Source organism: Papio anubis, chromosome 7, assembly GCF_008728515.1.
Source record: "Papio anubis isolate 15944 chromosome 7, Panubis1.0, whole genome shotgun sequence".
NCBI lineage: Eukaryota > Metazoa > Chordata > Mammalia > Primates > Cercopithecidae > Papio > Papio anubis.
In genome coordinates, this window is record NC_044982.1 from 140,708,381 (window position 1) to 140,727,806 (window position 19,426).

The window sequence follows — 19,426 nt, forward strand, 5'->3', positions numbered from 1 at the left end:
TCCTGAGGTCCCAACCTGAAGCAGATGCTGGCGCCATGCTACTTATACAGTTAGCAGAACTGTGAGCCAAATAAACCTCTCTTCTTATAAATTACCCAGTTTTCGGTATTCCTTTATAGGGATGCAGAACGGACTAATACAGTACATGAGTACATATACATACACATGCATACATATATGGCTATATAATATGTAATTATATTCCTATGAATGTATGTATTTCATATATCACTTATGAATTATAATTTATATTAATTAAGACAAATTATAATGAATACAAAGAGTGAGAATTGGGATATCTTTGTATGTTTTAATTTTATTTAAGTTTAATACATAATTTTAAAAATATTCACTTCTATTAACACATATTTAACTTTTATTGTGATCTCTGGGCTTCATTATTGACAAGGCAAATGTTTTTGTCTTATTAGAGTTTACAATATTGAGATGAAGAGAGACAACTAAAAGTCCAGTATCAGTATTGGTGATAATTCCTCCAATAAGGGAAGTCAAAGTATATTAGAGAATTACCTAACTTGGGCCCTGGGAGGTTGGAAATGTAAGGTTTCCAGGGGAAAGGATGGCTCAGTGGAAACCTGAAGGGTGAGTGGCAATGAGTGAAGGCAAGAGGCCTGGAAACTCATGTGCAGAAGTCACAAAAGAAAGATAAAGCAAAGAGCATTCAAGGAACTGGAAGAAGCTAAGTCTAAATGTGCTAGAAGATTGAGAAAGCAAAGTAAGTGGACATGAAATAGTATAGACAGTTACATCAAATATTAAGCAAGCAAACAATAAAGCCACAAGATTCACTCCACAGTTTAAGACTCTTCGTGAATTTTCACATGTATCCCTTACATGCCTATGCTCTCCAATTTTCCCAAATTCAGCCAGCAGCATTTTCTGTTTCATTAGCTCCAAGAATGGTGGTGCCCTCCACCCAGTTGCCCCTGCATAATTTCAATACCTCATCAGATCTGCAAGACCTTCCAATTCTTCCTCCTAAATGTTTCCTGTATCTTCAACTTTCTCACATCATCATAATTACTACTTACTTTGGTGTTTATCCTTGTTTATTGCAACAGCCAAGAAGCCTTCTTGCTTTTGGTTTATCCTTTCCCTTGCCAGTTCATGCCTATGGTAACATCTACTCAACTGGAGGCAGAATGGTGTAGTGTGGAGAGCACTGGGATTCAAGAAGAGAAAATGAGAGATCTCCCACCAAAATTCTGATGTGTGACTAAAAGTCAGACATCCTAAATGTGGTTGATACAACCAGCCAAATATGGTACGGAAAACATGAAGACAACATCTCTCCAATGTCTCTTTTCCTACATTCAACACCACTACCACCACTCCCCCTACCCCACCCCCACTCCCACCCCCACCACACACACATACATATTTTGGTTTCTAGGAATAGCTGTTCTGGGACACAGCCCTGATAAGAAGCCCAAGAATGGTGAGTTTTGGCATTGAGTTTAGCAGCAGGCACACCATAGATCTTCTCTGTCAGCTTTTTGCTGTGATGTTGACAAACTGGGTGTAAACACAGCTAGGAAACTGTTGGCAGCCTTGGAATTGGCAGCTTTCTATAAGTGAGGCTTTATAAAAATCATTATTTGGTTTACTAAAACCAAATGATGCCCATTGTCCCCTCTGCATCTTTGCATTCTATGACTTCTGGTACCAAAAAAGGCAACTAGAAACTTAAACAAGGGAATTGTTGGCCAAAGGATATAAAATTCCAGCTGGACTGGAGGAATAAGTTCAACAGATTTAGTGTACATCATTGTAATTATTATCACAATATACTTGAAAATTGCTGAAAGTAGATTTTAAGTGTTCTCACTATAAAAAAAAATAGCATGCAAGATAATGCAGATGTTAAATAGATTGATTTAGCCATTCCACAATGTATCCATATATCAAAGCATCACATTGTACACCATACATATATATGATTTTTTATTTGACAAAAACAATACAAAAATGCAAAACACGGTATCAGGAAGGTTATTCACATTCTGAGTTACTAGGAATGTTACTTAGATACATTTTGAATTTTTCATCCTTAAGACAATTGCAAACCACCACAACAAAAATCTTTGTGGACAGGTTGATACCACCACTAGTCTCAAACGATTGCCTTTTTAGCTCCATTTGTCTCCCAATATAGACAAAGTTACTTTCTATGTTTCATTTCTTCCCCCTTTAATTCTCAACTGAGCCCTCCTTCTCTGACTCATAAAAAGGACAGAAGACTGTGAAATAACACTACGCAACAACTTCTCAGAGAAGCACTTAGTGACCATAAGGCATAGCCAGCAAGTAGGATAGCACGTAAAAAGTTGGCCTTTACTTAGAACTGATTTGAAGACGATGTATTTAAAACCACACAGTTCGTTAGCATTTCAGAGGGATAACTTTTTACTATGACTGAGTCATAAGACTGAGTCTAAGTAGAGCATAGTGTTTCCTGAGCCGTTTAGTGCCTGTGCTGAAGTCTAAGCCTGCTTTCCATTCTGCATCTTCATGTTTAATGTGATTTTCTGTGGTCATACTGGCTATTCTTTCAGAAACAGTACCAGGAAAAAAAATTAAACTTCCCAAGGAAGATAGATTCTGTGTATGTAGAAGCATGTTCCAATCCACTTTTTATATTTTTTATTTTTATTTTTTCATTTTAAACAAGTTTATTTAAACAACAAGACGCTTGACTTGAAGGGAAAACTATCTAGGATTCTTTTTTGTTTTAGAGTAATTTATCCCTACTTAAACTCAGATTGCCCTACATGTAACAGCTACGTACAAAAAAAGTTATAAAATTGTCCTTGGTTTTATAATGATAAATGAAAAACATTAAAATTCTCCAATTGAACAAGTTATGCAAGGATTTTTACGTTGTGTGTTTCTGTTAAAACAGTGAGAGCAAAATAACTTACTGGAATATAAAGATAAGAGTTGAATGAGCATGCCACTAATGGAGAAAGGGGGTATTTTCACAGAATCAGTATTTTTCCCCATCCCGTCTCCACCTGATGTCAATCAAAACATAACATTGGCCGTTTAGTTAAAAAAAAAAAAAAATGCAATATGCTTGTGCACATATACCAGTTACTTTATGTACAATAAAGGAATGGGGAAGGGGGAAATGAAAGAATAGAGGAAACTCTACGGTAGTAGTCAGGATGTGGTGGAACCAAATTGCAGTTTTCTAATTGAGAATGTAATCTTGGTCTTTAAAGAACAGAGTTCTGGAGTAAAGAAGCAGGTTCCCTTTTCAGTAGACACCTCCTATCTGCTGTTGGAACACATCAATTGTATCTTCATCCTCCAGTTCCAACTGTGCAGGTGTGTCTGTTTCATTGATTGGTTGCTCATCGAATCGGAATCTGATCTGCCTCATTGACAATCCCTGTCGTTCACAATAGGCTTTCATTAGTTTACTAAGTGGTGTATGCCTCTTAATCTTAAACTGCACCACAGAACCATCCTGCCCCGCCACCTTCAAATTAATATGATCGTTGTTCTTAGTCTTGACTCCTTCCTTGGGCTTTTCGTCGGCCTTGGCGAGCGCCGGAGTCGCCTCAGCTGCCGCTTCACAAAAGAGGTAACAGGTCCACACCAAACGAGCACACAAGCAGCACCAGGAGCCCCAATCCACTTTTTAAATTGCAAAATCTGTCCTTTTAACTTGTTCAATTCCATGGGTTTTGTCAAATGTACACAGTGCTGTTAACTCTGCTACAATCATGATGGGAAATATTTCCATCATCCCAGAAAATTCTCACATGCCGCTTTGTAATCAGTTGTCTCCTTCCACCCATGGAACTCTGGCAACCACTGATTTTTTCCCCTTTCCTAGCATTTCATATAGGCAAAATTATAGACTACGTAATATTTTGTTACTGGATTATTTTATGATTCTTTATACGATGTTTTTGAGTTTCAATCATGATGTGAATATAAAGAGTTTGTTCCCTTTTATTGCTGAATTGCATTCTGTAGTATATGTAATCCAAAATTTGTCTTTTCTGAAGTTGGTCAACATGTGGATTGTTTCTAGTTTTTTGTTATTATGAGTAAAACTGCTATCTGTAAACATTCCTTCACAAATCTTGGTGTGCACATATCCTCTTATTTCCCTTGTAATGCTTAGACGTGAAATTTCTAGATAGTTTGGTAAGTGTGTTTAATTTTGTTTTCACACTAGTTCTGCATAGTTGCCAACACTTAGAATTTTGAATCTTATTTTGGCTATTGTAATGAATATATAGTGACATTTTATTGATGTTTGAATTTTTATTTTTCTAATGACAGATTATGCTAAGCATCTTTTCATATGCTTATTTTCCATCTGTATCATTTAGTAAAATGTCTATTTAAATTTCTTTTTTTCTTTTTTGTGTTTCTTTGTTTTTTTATACTTTAAGTTCTAGGGTACATATACACAACGTGCAGATTTGTTACATATGTATACATGTGTCATGTTGGTTTGCTGCACCCAATAACTCGTCATTTACATTAGGTGTATCTCCTAATGCTATCCCTCCCCTCTCCCCCCATCCCACAACAGGCCCCAGTGTCTGATGTTCCCCATCCTGTGTCCACGTGTTCTCACTGTTCAATTCCCACCTATGAGTGAGAACATGCGGTGTTTGGTTTTCTGTCCTTGCGATTGTTTGCTCAGAATGATGGTTTCCAGCTTCATCCATGTCCCTACAAAGGACATGAACTCACCCTTTTCTATGGCTGCATAGTATTCCATGGTGTATATGTGCCACATTTTCTTAATCCAGTCTATCATTGATGGACATTTGGGTTGGTGCCAAGTCTTTGCTATTGTGAATACTACCACAATAAACATAAGTGTGCATGTGTCTTTATAGCAGCATGATTTATAATCCTTTGGGTATATCCCCAGTAATGGGACGGCTGGGTCAAATAGTATTTCCAGTTCTAGACCTTGAGGAATCACCACACTGTCTTCCACAGTGGTTGAACTAGTTTACAGTCCCACCAACAGTGTAAAAGTGTTCCTATTTCTCCACATCCTCTCCAGCACCTGTTGTTTCCTGACTTTTTAATGATTGCCATTCTAACTGGTGTGAGATGGTATTTCACTGTGGTTTTGATTTGCATTTCTCTGATGGCGAGTGATGATGAGCATTTTTTCATGTGTCTGTTGGCTACATAAATGTCTTCTTTTGAGAAGTGTTTCTGCACATATCCTTTTCCTACTTTTTGATGGCATTGATTTTTTCTTGTAAATTTGTTTAAGTTCTACATAGATTCTGGATATTAGCCCTTTGTCAGATGGGTAGATTGCAAAAATTTTCTCCCGTTCTGTAGGTTGCCTGTTCACTCTGATGGTGGTTTCTTTTGCTGTGCAGAAGTTCTTGAGTTTAATGAGATCCCATTTGTCAATTTTGGCTTTTGTTGCCATTGCTTTTGGTGTTTTAGACATGAAGTCCTTGCCCATGCCTATGTCCTGAATGGTATTTCCTAGGTTTTCTTCTAGGGATTTTATGGTTTTAGGTCTAACATTTAAGTCTTTAATCGATCTTGAGTTAATTTTTGTATAAGGTGTAAGGAAGGGATCCAGTTTCAGCTTGCAACCTATGGCTAGCCAATTTTCCCAGCACCATTTATTAAATAGGGAATCCTTTCCCCATTTCTTGTTTTTGTCAGGTTTGTCAAAGATCATTTGGTTGTAGATGTGTGGTATTATTTCTGAGGGCTCTGTTCTGTTCCATTGGTCTACATCTCTGTTTTGGTACCAGTACCATGCTGTTTTGGTTACTGTAGCCTTGTAGTATAGTTTGAAGTCAGGTAGCGTGATGCCTCCAGCTTTGTTCTTTTTGCTTAGGATTGCCTTGGCAATGTGGGCTCTTTTTTGGTTCTGTATGAACTTTAAAGTAGTTTCTTCCAATTCTGTGAAGAAAGTAATTGGTAGCTTGATGGGGATGGCATTGAATCTACAAATTACCTTCGGCAGTATGTCCATTTTTACGATATTGATTCTTCCTATCCATGAGCATGGTATGTTCTTCCATTTGTTTGTGTCCTCTTTAGTTTTGTTGACCAGTGGTTTGTAGTTCTCCTTGAAGAGGTCCTTCACATCCCTTGCAAGTTGGATTCCTAGGTATTTTATTCTCTTTGAAGCAATTGTGAATGAGAATTCACTCATGATTTGGCTCTCTGTTTCTCGTTATTGGTATATAGGAATGCTTGTGATTTTTACACATTGATTTTGTATCCTGAGACTTTGCTGACGTTGCTTATCAGCTTAAGGAGATTTTGGGGCTGAGACGATGGGGTTTTCTAAATATACAATCATGTCACCTGCAAACAGGGACAATTTGACTTCCTCTTTTCCTAATTGAATACACTTTATTTCTTTCTCCTGCCAGACTGCCCTGGCCAGAACTTCCAACACTATGTTGAATAGGAGTGGTGAGAGAGGGCATCCCTGTCTTGTACCAGTTTTCAAAGGGAATGCTTCCAGTTTTTGCCCATTCAGTATGATATTGGCTGTGGGTTTGTCATAACTTTAATTATTTTGAGATATGTTCCATCAGTACCAAATTTATTGAGAGTTTTTAGCATGAAGAGCTATTGAATTTTGTCAAAGGCCTTTTCTGCATCTGTTGAGATAATCATGTGTTTTTTGTCTTTGGTTCTGTTTATAAGATGGATTACATTTATTGATTAGTGTATGTTGAACCAGCCTTGTATCCTAGGGTTGAAACCCACTTGATCGTGGTGGATAAGCTTTTTGATGTGCTGCTGGATTTGGTTTGCCAGTATTTTATTGAGGATTTTTGCATCGATGTTCATCAGGGATATTGGTCTAAAATTCTCTTTTTTTTGTTGCGTCTCTGTCAGGTTTTGGTATCAGGATGATGCTGGCCTCATAAAATGAGTTAGGGAGGATTCCCTCTTTTTTCCATTGATTGGAATAGTTTCAGAAGGAATGGTACCAGCTCCTCTTTGTACCTCTGGTAGAATTCAGCTGTGAATCCGTGTGGTCCTGGACTTTTTTTGGTGGTAGGCTATTAATTATTGCCTCAATTTCAGAGCCTGTTATTGGACTATTCAGGGATTCAACTTCTTCCTGGTTTAGTCTTGGGAGGGTGTATGTGTCCAGGAATTTATCCATTTCTTCTAGATTTTCTAGTTTATTTACGTAGAGATATTTATAGTATTCTCTGATGGTAGTTTGTATTTCTATAGGATTGGTGGTGATATCCACTTTATCATTTTTTATTGCATCTATTTTATTCTTCTCTCTTTTCTGCTGTATTAGTCTTGCTAGTGGTCTATCAATTTTGTTGATCTTTTCAAAATGCCAGCTCCTGGATTCATTGACTTTTTGAAGGGTTTTTTTGTGTGTCTCTATCTCCTTCAGTTCTGCTCTGATCTTAGTTATTTCTTGCCTTCTGCTAGCCTTCAAATGTGTTTGCTCTTGCTTCTGTAGTTCTTTTAATTGTGACGTTAGGATGTCAATTTTCGATCTTTCCTGCTTTCTCTTGTGGGCATTTAGTGCTATAAATTTCCCTCTACACACTGCTTTAAATGTATCCCAGAGGTTCTGGCATGTTGTGTCTTTGTTCTCATTGGTTTCAAAGAACATCTTCATTTCTGCCTTCATTTCGTTATGTACCCAGTAGTCATTCAGGAGCAGGTTGTTCAGTTTCCATGTAGTTGAGCGGTTTTGAGTGGGTTTCTTAATCCTGAGTTCTAGTTTGATTGCACTGTGGTCTGAAAGACAAATTGTTATAATTTCTGTTCTTTTACATTAGCTAAGGAGTGCTTTACTTCCAACTATGTGGTCAATTTTGGAATAAGTGGCGATGTGGTGCTGAGAAGAATGTATAATCTGTTGATTTGGGGTGGAGAGTTCCATAGATGTCTATTAGGTCCGCTTGGTGCAAAGCTGAGTTCAATTCCTGGATATCCTTGTTAACTTTCTATCTCACGGATCTGTGTAATGTTGACAGTGGGGTGTTAAAGTCTCCTATTATTATTGTGTGGGAGTCTAAGTCTCTTTGTAGGTCTCTAAGGACTTGCTTTATGAATCTGGGTGCTCCTGTAATGGATGCATATATATTTAGGATAGTTAGCTCTTCTTGTTGAATTGATCCCTTTACCATTATGTAATGGCCTTCTTTGTCTCTTCTGATCTTTATTGGTTTAAAGTCTGTTTTATCAGAGACTAGTATTGCAACCCCTGCCTTTTTGTGTTTTCCATTTGCTTGGTAGATCTTCCTCCATCCCTTTATTTTGAGCCTATGTGTGTCTCTGCATGTGAGATGGGTCTCCTGAATATAGCACACTGATGGGTCTTGACTCTTTATCCAATTTGCCAGTCTGTGTCTTTTAATTGGACCATTTAGTCCATTTACATTTAAGGTTAATATTGTTATGTGTGAATTTGATCCTGGCATTATGACGTTAGCTGGTTATTTTGCTTGTTAGTTGATGCAGTTTCTTCCTAGCATCGATGGTCTTTGCAATTTGGTATGTTTTTGCAGTGGCTGGTACCAGTTTTCCTTTCCATGTTTAGTGCTTCCTTCAGGGTCTCTTGTAAGGCAGGCCTGGTGGTGACAAAATCTGTCAGTATTTGCTTGTCTGTAAAGGATTTTATTTCTCCTTCACTTATGAAGCTTAGTTTGACTGGATATGAAATTCTGGGTTGAAAATTCTTTTCTTTAAGAATGTTGAATATTAGCTCCCACTCTCTTCTGGCTTGTAGAGTTTCTGCCGAGAGATCTGCTCTTAGTTTGATGGGCTTCCCTTTGTGGGTAACCCAACCTTTCTCTCTGGCTGCCCTTAACATTTTTTCCTTCATTTCAACTTCGGTGAATCTGACAATTACGTGTCTTGGAGTTGCTCTTCTCGAGGAGTATCTTTGTGGAGTTCTCTGTATTTCCTTAATTTGAATGTTGCCCTACCTTGCTATGTTGGGGAAGTTCTCCTGGATAATATCCTGAAGTGTTTTGCAATTTAGTTCCATTCTCCCCGCCACTTTCAGGTATACCAATCAGACGTAGATTTGGTCTTTTCACATAGTCCCATATTTCTTGGAGGCTTTGTTCATTCCTTTTTATTCTTTGTTCTCTAAACTTCTCTTCTCACTTCATTTCATTCATTTGATCTTCAATCACTGATACCCTTTCTTCCAGTTGATCGAATTGGCTACTGAAGCTTGTGCATATGTCATGTAGTTCTTGTGCCATGGTGTTCAGCTCCATCGGGGCATTTAAGGTCTTCTCTACACTGTTTATTCTAGTTAGCCATTTGTCTAATCTTTTTTCAAGGTTTTTAGCTTCTTTGCCATGGGTTCGAACATCCTCCTTTAGCTCAGGGAAGTTTGTTATTACCGATCGTCTGAAACCTTCTTCTCTCAACTCATCATTCTCTGTTCAGCTTTGCTCCATTGCTGGCGAGGAGCTGTGTTCCTTTAGACGAGAAGAGGCGCCCTGATTTTTAGAATTTTTGGCTTTTCTGCTCTGGTTTCTCCCCATCTTTGTGGTTTTATCTACCTTTGGACTTTGATGATGGTGATGTACAGATAGGGTTTTGGTGTGGCTATCCTTTCTGTTTGTTACTTTTCATTCTAACAGGACCCTCAGCTGCAGGTCTTTGGGAATTTGTTAGAGACCCTGGAGCTTTGCTCCAGACCCTGTTTGCCTGGGTATCATCAGCAGAGGCTGCAGAGCCGCAAATATTGCACAATTGCAAATGTTGCTGTGTGATTGTTCCTCTGGAAGCTTCCTCTCAGAGGTGCATCTGGCCGTATGAGGTGTCAGTAGTCCCCTACTGGGAGGTGCCTCCCCATTAGGCTACTCGGGGGTCATGGACCCACTTGAGGAGGCAGTCTGTCCTTTCTTATATCTCAAACTCTGTGCTGGGAGAACCACTACTCTCTTCAAAGCTGTCAGACAGGGACGTTTAAGTCTGCAGAAGTTTCTGCTGCCTTTTGTTCAGCTATGCCCTGCCCCCAGAGGTGGAGTCTACAGAGGCAGGCAGGCCTCCTTGAGCTGAGGTGGTCTGCACCCAGTTGGAGCTTCCCAGCTGCTTTGTTTACCTATGTAAGCCTCAGCAATGGTGGGCGCCCCTCCCCTAGTCTTGCTGCCACCTTGCAGTTCATTCTCAGACAGCTGTGCTAGCAATGAGCGAGGCTCCGTGAGCGTGGGACCCTCCAAGCAAGGTGGTGTGCCCTTTGCTAAGACAATTGGAAAAGCACAGTATTAGGGTGGGAGTGACCTGATTTTCCAGGTGCCGTCTGTCACTGCTTCCCTTGGCTAGGAAAGGGAATTCCTCGACCCCTTGTGCTTCCCAGGTGAGGCGATGCCTCGCCCTGCTTCGGCTCGTGCTCCGTGGGCTGCACCCACTGTTTTGCACCCACTGTCCTACAAGCCCCAGTGAGATGAACCCGGTACCTCAGTTGGAAATGCAGAAATCACCTGTCTTTTGCATTGCTCATGCTGGGAGTTGTAGACTGGAGTTGTTCCTATTTGGCCTTCATGGAACCTCCTCTTAAATTTCTTATAAATGTTTAAGTGGATTGTTTGTTCCATTTGGTTTTTAAGTTACAAAAGTTATTTATGTGTGTGAGCAATTATATGTAATTGTTTTAGATAAAATCTAATACAAATTTGAGCTTTAATTATTGAATAATGCCATTTTCCAATAATTGTCATGTTACTGTTTGTATTGCATATCAAAATATTATTATTATTTTATTTTGTTTTTTGAGATGAAGTTTTGCTCTTGTTGCCCAGGCTGGAGTGCAGTGGTGTGATCTTGGTTCACTGCAACCTCTGCCTTCCAATTTCAAGCAATTCTCCTGCCTCAGCCTCCTGAGTAGCTGGGATTACAGGCACCCGCCACCACACCTAGCTAATTTTTGTATTTTTAGCAGAGATGTGTTTCACCACGTTGGCCAGGCTGGTCTCAAACTGGATCCGCCTGCCTGGGCCTCCCAAAGTGCTGGGATTACAGGTGTGAGCCACTGCGCCCAGCTGACATGCCAAATTATTTTTAACTTTTTGTTATAAATTTTCTGAAGTAAAAGCATAAAAAGTAAGTAAAATAGTACATGGAAACCCCATGGACCTATCATTCAGATTTTACAAATATCAACATTCTTCCATTTGTGTTTTTTCTGTGCTTTCAACCATTTTGTATCTACAGTTTGAATATCATTAGTAGTATTAGTGGTATTATTTTAATTTTTTGAGGTAAAATTCACCTATAATAAAATACACAAACATGAAATGTACACTTCAAAAAACTGAATAGAACTGAGTAACCCACAATTCACACCTCATAACTTAGGGCCTTCTTGCCTCTCCTTAAAGCTTTGTTGTATTCCATTCCACTTGTATCCCCTTATCCCAAACCAGATAACCAGTATTCTGATTTCCTTTTTGCCTTGGATAAGGTTTTCTTCTTCTAAAACTTTACAAAAATGAAATCATTCAGCATGTACTCTTCTTGTCTTTCTTTCACTCTACACATTCTAGCCATTTTATAGGAATTCAGTGATAAATCATTTTAATTTGTTGAGTAATTTTTCATGTATTTATTGGCCATGTATATAACTTAATTTGTGACTTGTCTGTTCATGTCTTCTGCCCATATTTTGAACTGTGGGAATTATGAATCTATTCTGGATACAAGTCCTTTGTCAAATATGTTTTGTAAATACATATTTTTGAATATTTTTTACACTCTTTATGCCTATTTCTTTAATGTTTGTAATATTAATAAAAATATTCTTGTATGCTGCATTATAGATTTGGATTTTATATTTAGGCCTCTGAGCTATCACAAATTAATTTTTGTGCATGACGTTACTAGGAGCTGAACATTTTTGTTTGCATATGGATATTCCTTTGATCCAGCACCATTTATTGACAAGACTGTCATTTTCTTATTGAACTAAATTGACATCTTTATTGAGACTGAATTTGCCATATAAACATGGGTTCATTTGGACACTCCATTCTATTTCATTGATTTGTTTATCTTTGTGATGGTGCTATGTTGTCTTGATTAAATTAACCTAGAGTAATTTTTAGAGTCAAATAGTGCAAGCCTTGCAGGTTTTTTCTTTTTTGTTTTCTCTAAGATTGTTTTGCAAATACTAGGTTCTTTGCATACTCATGTACGTTTTAATACAAGCTTATCGATTTCTATAAAAATGGCTGTTGGAATATGATTAAAATTTAATGTTAATTTGGGGAAAATGAATATCTAATACTGTATCTTCCAAACTGTAATTGATGTTTTCAGCACATTTGAGAAGTTTCCAGCTATTATTTCCCCAATTTGTTGTTATTCTGCTCCATTTTCTCTTGCCTTGACTTCTAGAACTCAAATTACGTGTGCATTAAACTTCTTGTTATTGTCCCACAGATCTCTGAAGTTCTGTTCAAGTTTCTTCCGTTTTTCATTTATTTGTTCTTTTGATTAGATAATTTCTACTGATAAATCTTCAAGTTTACCAATTCCTTCTTTTTCTATCTGAAATTTGTTTTAAGCCCCTCCAGTGAATTTTTCATTTCAATTACTGTATTTTGGGGGTCTATAATTCCCACTTTGCTCTTTTTTTATAGTTTTTATTTCTGCGCTGAGATTCCCCATCTGTTCATCTATTATACACATATTTCCCTTTAAGAACTTAAACATGTTTGTAAGAGCTGTTTGAAGTATTTGTCTGCTCACTGCAACACCTGGTTTACCTGGAGGTTTGTTTCTGTTCATTGTTTCATGAGTGAAGTTCACATTTTCCTTTATTTTTACATATCTAATGATTTTTATTTGGATCTAGGACATTATGAATGATGCATTTTGTAAAGATTCTGGATTCTTCTGTGTTTATCTGGGGGAATGATTTTTAAAAAATATTCTAGGAGGCAGTTAATTTGATAGTCAAACTCTGTCTCTTACATTGGTATTAGCTGACTCTCTACACAGTAATTTTAGCCTCCACCTGCTGCTTTTATTCTGGCCTCTGAGGATCTTCCCTGTAAATATATAGTTTACTGGTTAGCCAAGAGTCTGGGTAAATTTTGGACACTTGTTTTAGGGATCATCTCCTCAGTCCCTTCACTTTCCAGATTTCCTCCCCAAGCATTCTGACCCCTCTTGACAACCCAAAACTATATTCTCTGAGACCTCAAGCATGTAGAGTTTTGTCTTTCTGCTGTATTTTATATATTTTTTTTAGGCAAATAGCCACAAAATGGTAAGTTTCACCTATTGCAGCTTGTCTTTCAAAAGCAGTCTTCTCTAGTTTCGGCTTGTTTTTGGTTACTGCAGTGCCTTCAAATAGTTGTTTGTTTGCTACTTTTAAATTTTGTTTAGATTTAATCATTGTTACTTATGGGAGAGTTGACATGACCAAGCTAATCCATAGAGGCCAAAACCCTAAAACCTTTACTTTTTAATCTAAAGGCTAGCCATTGAGGATCATAAGGGTCACAGTGTTTAACAAAATGTGTTTAGCAAGTGTTTAACACAATTTACAAAACACGAGTAACACAGGAAAAATCACAGGGACTTGTCTGCCTTTTTGTGTGTGAGTTTTCTTCAACCATGCACAGAAGAAATTTTCTTAGTTATCCTGTGTACTTTTCCTGAGGCATTTTGCTAAAGAATTAGGACAAATCTGATCAGGATATACTTTGTTTGGAAATAAGATTATGGGAACGTATGAAACCCTGCCAAACACCAGTTATTCCCCACCCTCTGTTTCTCAGGCATACGGAGTTAAAAGAAACAAGGTTATATGAATTCAAGTCTGCTATTATAATTGACAGACATGACCTAGCTCACCATTTTAAGTCCCCCAGCATGTGAAAAACTGACATAGAAAAGATTGAGACCAGCTGTTCTTTTTGCTGAAGACCTAAAAGGAAGAAATAGACAAACTGCTACATTAGAGATTAAGATCATCTATGTAAGAAAACCTTTCTCAGTGTTGGGAATGATTATATTCCTCAATGGATAACCAAAGGCACTGTCTGAGAGAGAGTCAGAGAGAAAGAGAGAGAGAGAGAGAGCGAGCATGTGATTTCTCTGAAGGGAGACATCTGTGCTTTAAAATGACAGCATATGCTTTTATCTTTTTTGAGTTTTTAATCAACACTGTCATAAAAACTTGTGCCAAAATTTTAAAAGATATTATTTTCAAACGGGCCTTATTTTCCAAGATGCATAAGGAGCACTCAGCATAATAATGTGACTAGATGACACATCTCAGTTATTTAGGATTTTGGACCCCCAGATTTCCTCAAGAAAAAGGGTAAGTATCAATACTCTCTCAGATCTACTTCCACTACCCAAAGCACAGTATAAATATACAACATAAAATTACAATTTAATAAATACTTGAATGTCAGTATGTTCTAAACATTTTAAAGCCTATATACCAAAAAAGTAAAGATTTGGCATGAAGGTAACTGATTTCAAGACCCAACTATGCCATGGAAAGGCAGGACAATTAAAAGATATTTTTCTGTGCTGTTACTGCTCTGTGCTGCACTGTGGATGGACCTACAGATGCCCATGGTCATGGGATGCTACAATTTCCAGTAGTTCCTAGGATTGAGGAACACCAAATGCTGCTTAGTAAGATATGTAAATATCACCATTTCTTGGCTGGACACTTCCCATAGGCTCTCGGTAGTGTTACTAAATCACCAGGGTTAAATTATTTATGTACATATGGTCTGAGTTTGACTGGCCATTTTCGACATGTGTTCTAAAGGCTTATCAAGATTTGCTTTTTCGTTAATACAAGTTTATTTTAACTAATTAAAGGGGAAATGGTTAAATGAAAAACAGCTAAAGCCTGCATTTTGCTCTATACTGTATTTGCTAGGGCTGCCATAACAAAATACCACAGATTGAGTGGCTTCACAATAAAAATTTATTTTCTCATAAGTCTGGAGGCTGGAAGTCCAAGGTGAAAGTGCTGGCAGGGTATGATTACTTCTGAGACCTTTAGCTTGCAGATAGCCTCATTCTTGCTGCCTCTTCACATAGTCATCCCTCTGTGTGTGCCCCCAGTGTCTCCCTCAGAACCAGATTTCCTCTTATAAGCACACCAGTCAGATTGGCTTAGGGGCCTGCCCTAATGGCTTTGTTTAAATTTAATCACCTCTTTGAGAGCCCTGTCTCTAAATACAGTCTCATGGGTTAGAGCCCACCAATATGACCTCTTTTAACGTTAGTCTTTAAATGCCTATGTCTAAATATAGTCATATTCTGGGGTACTGAAGATTAGGACTTGGACACATACATTTGGGAGGCAGGGGGACACAGTTCAGTCCATACTGGACACCAAATCTATCATTAGCCATTTTGGCACAGTCGAAAACATAACTACTGCTCTACCAAAGCAAAGGCACACAACTCAATTGACACCATTGAGAAACTACAATAAAATCTATGCTCATCCTTTACTCATCCCCTATTATATATTTGGAAGCTTCTCTGCCCTTTCTTGGCAAAGAGGAAACTTTCAAGCCAAGTTTGTGATGAGTGAATGAAGTCGTAGATCACGTAAATGATGAAAGTCAACAGCTTTTACATATCAAATGGAAAGAAAGGATATAGGAAAATTCAAACAAAACAACATTAAGTAAAATAGTAGTAGAGAAAACTGTTTACATATTGTAGTCCTATACATTACCTTACAAGGTTGAGGTGAGGATTAAATGAGTTAATACTTGTAAAACACTTAGAAAATTAGCTGGCAGAAAGAAAGTGTTCCATATACAATAGCTTATTATTCCTTGTATCATCATATAAAAATAATTTAAGATTTTTACCATTTACCTGTCTTTCTCTGTACCACAGTACCTGACCTTTCTCTGTCATTCATCCTCCAGATTTCCTTGTAAAGCCTCCTCTTTGGAATTCAACATCTTTTGGAATTCAACATCTCTGTTGAGGCAGAGGTGTCACAGGTGAGCCTGATGTTCTAAGTCCAGCCTACTTATGAGACTTGAGAATTTCCTTAGAGGTTGCTTTGTGACTGAAATTGAGAGGAATACTTTTCTTTAGCAGAAGCTATTGACCAATCTGTCAGATACACACCAGATACAAAGGACTTGAATTACACAATTGTTTGGGGAATGCTCCTGCAGCCTGTAGTATCATTAGTTAGGAAGAAGACGTTCTTATATTAATCAAGTCCCCTAAGGATGTTGACAAGGATAATAATTCTTTCCCAATGTGCTGTTATAACTCTCAATTGTTTCATATTAAAACAAGAGAGTAAAAAGGCTTTGGGAAAGGATACACATTTTTAATAGAAGCTATAATTCTGTGTGAAAGGTTATCTGAATAGGTTGCCCAAGAAATGAAATTATAGCACTTCTTCTATTGATATAGCAATTGAGGGAATGAAGCCAAAGTCCTGTCATCCCTTTCCATAGAGGTTTGTAAGGATACAGTTAACCCTGTGTAATTTCTGTCCATAAGTCCAAAGGCTTTTGCCTTTCTCTGAAGAGAACAAACTGGTGCTATTAACCTTTGCTTAATCTGACTACACAGCCTTATACAAAATAAAAGGCATTGTAGCCAATGAATCCTTGCAGATATTAATATTTTTAAATGAATGACAAGTTATAAACCTAAAGAGTATGTAGCCTCATAAGTAAACTTACCTGGGTTGGATAGTACAGTTAATACATTTTACCCAGCATCATCCTAACTCTATGAGATATATATGGTGCTTCAGTTTAGTTAAACATATCAGAAATGTCTAATTGCCTGGGTAATTTTTGGTCCCTTCATACTCTAGAAAATTACCAGAGGCTTAAGTAGGAATGAAGTTCGTTTTAGTTTGATCCCTCCAGAGAGCTGGACTATGCTTCCTTGTTTAACAATAACTTCTTTTGAGTACCTAGCCACTGCTGAATCTCACAGAGAAAATACAACATTTCTAATCAATTTTGAAGTAGATTTAGACCCAGAAGATAACCAATTAATGCTTTTCAACTTTCCAAAAAGCCTGAGTACAAGCAAGTAGCCCCCAAGGCCCCAGATAATGATTGTTATTTCCATCTTCATCCAGGAGAGAAAAAGCTAGAAACAGCCGTCATTTCAATAGCGTGTTGGGCCAGTGGTTTTTATCACCTATGTAAGAGTCACTTGCAATTCATGTGCAGGATCATAACCTCTTATAGCTATAAGGATCCATAGAGAAAATCTAATCCAGTGGTCTCATTTTACAGATGAGCAGACTAAGGCCTATAGAGGTTTAGAGACTCGTTCAAGGTCACATGCTTGTTAATGGCTCAGAAGGGATATTGATCAAATGTACTATTGCTAAAAGATGTGGAAAACAGCTGATTATGCTTAGGAGCTGTATTAGTTTGTTCTTATACTGCTATAAATATACTGCCAGAGACTGAGTAATTTATAAAGAAAAGAGGTTTAATTGACTCACGGTTCTACATGGCTGGGGAGGCCTCAGGAAACTTACAATCATAGCAGATTGGGAAGGGGAAGCAAGGCACATCCTCCCATGGTGGCAGGAGAGAGAGTGAGCAAGGAAGCTGCCACTTATAAGACCGCCAGATCACCTGACGTCAGGAGTTCAAGATCAGCCTGGCCAACATGGTGAAACCCCATCTCTACTAAAAATGCAAAAATTAGCTGGGGGAGGGGGGGTAGTGGGCGCCTGTAACCCCAGCTACTCAGGAGGCTGAGGTGGCAGAATCACTTGAACCCAGGAGGCAGAGGTTGCAGTGAACCGAGATTGCGCCACTGCACTCCAGCCTGAATGACGAGAGAAACTCTGTCTCAAAAAAAAAAAAAAAAAGAAGAAGAAGAAAAAAAAAAGAAACCCACCAGATCTCATGAGAACTCAAACTCACTATCATAAGAACAACACGGGGGAACCTCTCCCATGATTCAGTCACCTCCCGCCAGGTCCCTCCCTCAACGCATGAGGATTACAGTTTGAGATGAGAATTGTGTGGGGACATAGAGTCAAACCATATCAGCAGCATAAACATTTCCTCTTCATTGTTACTTACACTGTTGTTTGTAGAAAGTATAAAATTATATTTTAGCCCAGCTCCCACTAGAAATAAACTAAAAATGAAAATGAAAACCCACAGATTTTTGTTTAGAATTTGATGCTGTTTTAAGCAAAACAGTATTTAAAATGACCCTGCTAATAAGTGTGTCATGTTTTCTCCTATGAGCAGTAAGAGTGGGAGTGGGGAGAAAAATGCTTGCTAAGTTCATGGAAAAAAGAGATAGCTGGGCCTGGTGTGTTTTTCCCTCCAAGGCAGAGAAAGTCACTTTCTCATTTCGAAGAGGATTAGTGTTTCCTGGCTTTCTAGACTTGAGGCTGCATTCTCCCTACTCTCTGGCTACAGTAGATTTGGGACACTGGCTGGTGCCCAGAATTCCAGGCCCTTCTTTTTTTTATCCCTGTTTAGGTTGGAGAATAGGAAGGATGCAACTAGATAGAGGGAAAAGTTGATTTGACTGTTACAGTTAAATAAATAACCATCATATCTTCAGTCATTGCAGTGAAATACTCAGGCAAAATTAAAAAGATGTACATATATATTTATATTGTAAAAAACAGCATCTCTCACACAGAGCAGCATTACAAATTAATTGAGCCCATTTGTTTTTTGGTGTCATGTTAGTAATGAGGATAGCAGGATATTCTACAGATTTAGAGGGTGTTGATGAAGTGGATACCTTGTAGAAAAGCAATGTGCTGTAGAGTAATAGAGGTCTCAGCTTCTCTGTTCCTTCCTTAATTAAACTAGACATTTCATTTAAGAAGAAAGAGAATCTCAGCATCATGTTTGGTCTCAAGTAAGCATGGAGGTTGGGATGGTAGGTGAGATTTCACCTTCATCGTTGCCATGTCCACTGTCCCTTGTGCATATGCTGCCATCGACCAGCTGGAGGAAATCTTCTCTGCGGGGAGAGGTCAGCAGTTGGCAGAGCATGGGTCAGTGTGGAAAAAGCAGGACATTACTGCAGTTGCTCCATTGCATTACTTTTTCAACTGTAAATGAGGCTCCTCATTAATGAATCATGCACACAGATTGCCAGGGTCTCAGCATTAATTGGCACTAATGGGAACATCTTATGGTTGAAGGAAGAAGCTGTGGGAGCCATTTTCAGTCCGATTTGATTTGGAAGAAAACTCACGCAATTTACATTTTTCCATGAAACTTTAGGGCAGCCTTTTACACCACATTTTCACTCCAAACCCAAAATAAGTTGCTGAATATCTGCAGAAAAGTCTATCAAATTCTTCATGAGAGAGAAGGATTACCAACAAGTACCTCAATGAGATTTGCCTTCTTCTGCCAGGCAGGGCATCTACAGAGTGTGTTTGAATCTCCTTTTGACGGTACTATAC

The 19,426-nt window shown here is 38.2% G+C and overlaps 1 pseudogene across 1 annotated transcript; it reads right to left on the reverse strand.

The window, feature by feature from the left end:
• Positions 1–2,912: 2,912 nt before the first annotated feature.
• LOC101009308 lies at positions 2,913–19,007 on the reverse strand (annotated as a pseudogene). Its single transcript, XR_004185347.1, has 2 exons — positions 18,908–19,007; positions 2,913–3,663 (listed from the first exon to the last, which is right to left on the reverse strand). The product of XR_004185347.1 is annotated as a small ubiquitin-related modifier 2 pseudogene (transcript).
• Positions 19,008–19,426: the final 419 nt, after the last annotated feature.